Source organism: Camellia sinensis, chromosome 9, assembly GCF_055761805.1.
Source record: "Camellia sinensis isolate YWXY chromosome 9, ASM5576180v1, whole genome shotgun sequence".
NCBI lineage: Eukaryota > Viridiplantae > Streptophyta > Magnoliopsida > Ericales > Theaceae > Camellia > Camellia sinensis.
Window position 1 is genome coordinate 146,951,735 of NC_138969.1, and position 7,167 is coordinate 146,958,901.

Sequence of the window (7,167 nt, forward strand, 5' to 3'; positions counted from 1 at the left end):
TTTGAAACCGGGAAGGGCCCTGTTTGGATGAACAAAAAATCCAAACCAATTTATTTTGAATTCTGGATTTTATTTTTAATAAAAAATAAAATTAAATTCAAATGTTTTTGGCCCAAAAAGATTAGAAGCCCAACCCAACCACACACCACGCACCCGCGCCCAAGCCCAGGCCCAGCCCCGCCCGCCCGCCCGGACGGACGGCGGCGGCGGCGCGCGCGCGTGTGTAGTGATTTTTGGGTCCAATGGGTCTAGCCCATTTTGCCCATAACCTCTCCCTCTAAAACACTTGGGTACCCCTTGGGGCACACCCCAAGTATCTCACCCTAAGCCTTATAAACCCTTTCAAAACTTCCCACCAAATCAATGTGGGACAAGCCAATTTACAACCTTAAGGAATTTCCACCAAAACTCCATTTCCATGGAGCACACTTTGGCTTCAATTTCCCATTCACTCGGCAATGGTTTTGAGCAACCAAATATACCACGTGAATCATAACGCGGCATAGAACGCGTTACCACTTTGACCCGAGTAAGTCGACACTCGGGGCCCACCTAAAAAATAGACCAAACTTGAGGAAAAATTAACCATTTCCAACAATCCCCCACATGAATGGAATTTGATGACAACGGAAATGCAACAATATGCAGACTTAACGAAAGAGTATAAGTCGAAAATATCTTGCATCAGGATAGGTAGTTTTCGGCTTTGAACCTTCCCTAGTGATAACCTATCGGACTTACTGGCTAACCAATGGACGCGATGCCTTGAATTGTTCAGCCGTTTGTGTAAGCCAAGACAATAGATTTCACACAAAATATCTTCTAACACATCGTGGTTCTCACTGTTGTGTTCATTTTGGCCTTGAACGCACCTGGTTTTCATAAGTGTTTCTAGAGAATTTAGCCTCTTCATTCTCATAGAACCGGCCCCAGTTCAACACTCATATAGGTGATTCTTATTGTGAGTATCTCCTTATACTCGTCTTGATTTTATGCCTTAATCAAGATATAAGTAATCATTAAAAGCAAAGCTTATCCTTATACCCCTGCAGACAACATATGTTGCAGATATCACTCTCACCATAGGAATGGGTAGGAATTTTAATCCCTTGGTGATTTCTGGCGAGCCATACATAACTTAGTTGTCCCTTTGAACTTAGTTCTTGGGATCTCCAGTCATATAAGTAGGGTTACCATTATGACGACTCTTATGTAATAGGCTTTAATCCCATCCCCTTTGATGAACTATACACTAGCTCTTTTGTCAAACCTTTTGTTAACGGATCCGCAATATTCTCTTTAGATTTTATATAATCTATTGAGATTATTCCGTTTGACAACAATTGCCTTACGGTATTATGTCGACGACGTATATGTCGTGACTTACCGTTATACATGTGATTCTGTGCCCTGCCTATTGCAGATTGACTATCACAATGAATGCAAATAGCTGGCACAGGTTTTGGCCACATTGGAATGTCTTCTAAGAAGTGACGAAGCCATTCTGCTTCTTCACCTGCTTTGTCTAAAGCAATAAACTCGGATTCCATTGTGGATCGTGCGATGCACGTTTGTTTCATGGACTTCCAAGAAACAGCAGCGCCTCCTAGAGTAAAGACATATCCACTAGTGGATTTTGAATCTTTAGTATCCGATATCCAATTGACATCACAATAACCTTCGAGTACTGCTGGATATCGAGTAAAGTTCAAACCATGATCACGAGTAAATCTTAGATATCTAAGAACTCGAATGATCGCTTTCCAATGGTCTTCTCCAGGGTTACTAGTGTACCTACTCAATTTACTTATAGCATAAGCTATATCAGGACGAGTACAATTCATTAGGTACATTAGGCTTCCAATGATTTGGGAGTATTTTAACTGAGACACTGCATCACCTTTATTTTTCGATAAATAAAGACTGATGTCTACAGGTGTTCTAGCTAAATTCAAATCATCCTTGATAAATTTATCAAGAATTTTCTCAATATAATGAGATTGAGATAATGCATATCCGTCAGATGTTTTAGTAATTTTCATTCCTAATATAACATCTGCGACCCCCATATCTTTCATATCAAATCTTTTGTTAAGCATCTGCTTAGTTGATTTGATCATGTTTTGACTGCTTCCAATGATAAGCATGTCATCCACATAAAGACAAACTATGACATATCCTTGGTCAGTGTTTTTAACATAGACGCATTTGTCACATTCGTTTATCTTAAACCCATTAGTAAGCATTGCATGATCAAATTTTTCATGCCATTGCTTAGGTGCTTGTTTTAATCCATAAAGGGATTTTACAAGTCGACAAACTTTCTTTTCTTGCCCTGATACTACAAACCCTTCGGGTTGTTCCATATAGATCTCTTCATTTAGATCACCGTTTAAGAAAGTTGTCTTAACATCCATTTGATGTATTTCTAAATTAAACAACGCTGCTATAGAAATAAGCATGCGAATGGATGTTATTCTTGTCACAGAGGAATATGTGTCAAAATAGTCCAGACCTTCCTTTTGTCTGTAACCTTTAACAACAAGTCTTGCTTTATACTTATCAATTGAACCATCTGCTTTCATTTTTCTCTTGAATATCCATTTATATCCAAGAGGTTTAGAACCTGGTGGAAGATCCACCAATTCCCAAGTATGATTTTGCATAATGGATTCAATTTCATTATTAACAGCCTCTTTCCACAAAGGTGCTTCTGGACCTGTCATTGCTGCCTTAAAGTTTTGAGGTTCATTTTCTAACAAGTATGTCAGAAAATCTGGACCAAAGGATTTTGATGTTTTAGCTCTCTTACTTCGTATTGGTTCATCATTAGTTAAATCCTGTTGGTCGAGACTATTAATAGTCTCTTGTGTTTGATTGTCATTAGTCTCTTGACTTTGTGTACAATCATAAGTTCTTTTCTGTGAACTTAATTCCTGTCCTTTCTTGTAAGGAAAGACATGTTCAAAAAACACAGCATTCCTTGACTCTATAATAGTGTTCACATTTATATCAGGTATATCTGATTTATAAGTCAGAAACCGATATGCACTACTATTCTGAGCATAACCAATAAACACGCAATCTACTGTTTTTGGTCCAATCTTAGTCTTTTTAGAAACAGGTACTTCAACTTTTGCCAAACACCCCCACACTTTTAAGTATTTGTAGGAAGGTGGTCGACCTTTCCACAATTCATAAGGAATGCTTTTGGTTTTCTTGTGGGGTATTCTATTAAGAACATAATTAGCAGACAATATTGCTTCCCCCCACAAGTTCTGTGGTAAACCTGAACTTAGTAACATGGCATTCATCATTTCTTTTAGGGTTCTATTCTTCCTTTCAGCAATTCCATTTTGCTGTAGAGAATAAGGGGCTGTAGTTTGGTGAATAATGCCATGTTGTGCACAAAATTCATTTAATGGTGCATTATATTCACCACCCCTATCACTTCTAACCATTTTAATGGTTTTACCAAGTTGATTTTCAACTTCTGTTTTGTAGAGTTTAAACATCTCTAAGGCTTCATCTTTACTTCTAAGTAAATAAACATAACAATATCTTGTGCAATCATCGATAAATGTTATGAAATACTTTTTGCCTCCTCTAGTTTGAATAAATTTTAAATCACATACATCAGTATGAATTAATTCTAGAGGTTCGATTTTTCTTTCAACCGATTTAAATGGAGCCTTAGTTAGTTTCGCTTCTACACAAATTTCACATTTATGATTAGGATTAATTTCAAACTTTGGTATATAATCTAAACCAATTAATCTACGCAAAGCATCAAAATTCACATGTCCTAATCTACCATGCCATAAATTTGACTCAAGAATATAAACAAAAGATGTGTTATTCTTATTCATAGCAACTTTCGGTACAACTGTCATTACATTCAACTTAAAGAGACCATCACTCATGTATCCCTTACCAACATACATACCACTCTTTGTTAATACAAATTTATCAGACTCAAATACAAGCCTAAAACCATTTTTACTTAACAAAGACCCAGAAACTAAATTCTTCCGGATGTCAGGTACATGCAGTACGTTGTTGAGGGTCAGTTCTTTCCCTGATGTCATCTTCAAGATTACTTTCCCTTGTCCAGCCACAGTAGAAGTAGAAGAATTTCCCATGAAAAGTTGTTCACCATTTGCTGCCTCATTGTAGGTAGTGAACATCTTCTTGTCCGCACATATGTGACGAGTTGCTCCAGTGTCAACCCACCACTCTTTGGGATTTCCAACCAAGTTAGCCTCAGACACCACAGTAGAAAGGTTGATGTCATTCACTCCGTCAGAGATGTAATCCAATTCTGTTACATTGGCCTGATTGGTGGTCTTCTTACTTGTACTTCCATGACTCTTTTTAGGGCGGCGGCAGTCAGAAGCTCGATGTCCAGTTTTGCCACAGTTATAGCATTTTCCTTTGAACTTCTTGCTACTTTCGCCTTGTTTAGGACCATCTCCAGTAAACTTTCTCTTTTTGTTATGTGGTTTATGAACTTGTTCAACCACATTTGCCTTGGACTCAATGGGATTTTTCCCATTCCTCTTTTCAGCCTTTCGGTTATCTTCTTCAATTCTTAATCTTACAATCAATTCATCCATAGTCATCTCTTTGCGTTTATGTTTTAAATAATTTTTGAAATCTTTCCAAGCCGGTGGTAACTTTTCCACTAAAGCAGCGACTTGGAATGACTCGCTAAGAGACATACCTTCTGAATGAATATCATGCAAAATTATTTGAAAACTTTGAACTTGAGATATTACCGTTTGGGAGTCTACCATAACAAAGTCCAGAAATTTACCGACGACAAATTTCTTCGTGCCGGCATCTTCTGTCTTGTATTTCTTCTCCAAAGAATCCCACAATTCTTTTGCTGTTTTCAGAGGACTGTATATATTATACAGCATATTGTCAAGGCCATTTAGGATGTAGTTTCTGCACAGGAAATCTGAATGTTTCCAAGCATCTATAGCGGCAACAACTTGCCGATCACTTTCACCCTCTTTAAGTGCTGGAGCCTCTTCATGGAGAAACCGGACCAAATTAAGAGTTGTAAGATAGAACAGCATCTTCTGCTACCATCTCTTAAACTCGGTACCATTAAATTTTTCCGATTTTTCTCCATGATTGATTGGTACATGAACATGGTTCTGGATAGGGACCGATATATGTGTAACAATAGGAGTACCACTGCCAGATGCAGTTTCAGTTGTAGTAGCCATAATCTCTGATTACAAAAATCAGAAAATATTAAAACACAAATTAATTTTCTAGTTACTAAAACCAGAAAATAAATTATAAACAACAAAATAATTTTATTTTCCTTGTTACTAAAACTAGAAAAATAAAATATCACAAGAATTTTCTGTAATACCAAATAATATTCTGAATTGTTAATGACACCAGTATCGTACTACTAGTTGTTGTCAAAGAAAAGAGACAGTATATTACTACTATCTGTCAAATAGCATAAATCACTATTTGTTTTTCCAACCAGAATATTAATTTGAAAACACAGAAAATTAAATACAATGAAGATACCCAAAAAGGAATCTGTCTTAAGATTGTAGGAAAATCTTCACTGTATTTAAAAAGATTTAATTCTGTTGTGTACAAAACAACAACAAGAATAAAAGAAATAGAGAAAAGGAGAGAATTTGTTTGATTACAAAAATCAAACTCGAAATAAAAATAAATAAATAAAAACAGATTTTATTTTGTTACAAAAACAAAATTAAAATCTGATTTAAATAAATAAAAACAATACTGAAAATAAATTAAATAACTTACTTGATTTAATTTCTTGGAATTATATTCTGATCAAGTCCAGTGTTTGACACGGTGTCCTTAAGACAGATTCGTCCTCTCCACGGTGCTTTCAGAATTCGGACGTCTATCTCCCAAGATGAAATGATCTACCACAAACAATAGCAGCACTACTAACTGTTTGCCTTACGAACACACTAAGTGTTTACACTCTTTCTTTTGAAAATAAAATGCAGCAAGATGAAGAATAGAATTAACAGAGGTGAAATACGAAATTTCTGAATGCAAAATATCAAATGAGGGTGGTCCTATTTATAGATGTGAAGGTGGCTGTTGGTTTTGAATTGAACAGGTATGTGGCTCTTGGTTTTGAATTGAACAGGTATGATACCTGTTGGGTTTTGAATTCAAACAGATTCAACAATTCAAACAGATAGCAATTACGGGAAGGGCCCTGTTTGGGTGTGCATTAATTCCAAAACAGTTTATTTCTGTTTGAAGCCGGGAAGGGCCCTGTTTGGATGAACAAAAAATCCAAACCAATTTAATTTGAATTCTGGATTTTATTTTTAATAAAAAATAAAATTAAATTCAAATGTTTTTTGCCCAAAAAGATTAGAAGCCCAACCACACACACACACACCCGCCTGGACGGACGGCGGCGCGCGTGTGTGGTGATTTTTGGGTCCAATGGGTTTAGCCCATTTTGCCCATAACCTCTCCCTCTAAAACACTTGGGTACCCCTTGGGGCACACCCCAAGTATCTCACCCTAAGCCTTATAAACCCTTTCAAAACTTCCCACCAAATCAATGTGGGACAAGCCAATTTACAACCTTAAGGAATTTCCACCAAAACTCCATTTCCATGAAGCACACTTTGGCTTCAATTTCTCATTCATTCGGCAATGGTTTTGAGCAACCAAATATACCACGTGAATCATAACGCGGCATAGAACGCGTTACCACTTTGACCCGAGTAAGTCGACACTCGGGGCCCACCTAAAAAATAGACCAAACTTGAGGAAAAATTAACCATTTCCAACAAAATGCACACTACTACTTCACAGCTTTGCACTTAAATCTTTTAAGAAAAAGAATGAGACCAAATGTGAAATAATTGAAGCTTATACATATACAGATACAGAAATGTATTTAGCACATTTATTAAATATAAATTATGCTGGAAGAAATGATAAAACAAGAATTACATATATATATATATATATGTATATATATAAGTGTTGTCAGCACTGTACACTGGTGCAATTTTTGTAATTGCAATGCTCAAACACCATCAAAATTTTATTTTATTTTTTATTTTTGCAGAGATGATTAAAAACCTGAAGTGAACATTGTCAAATTCACTACAGAGGCTTTTTGCATCA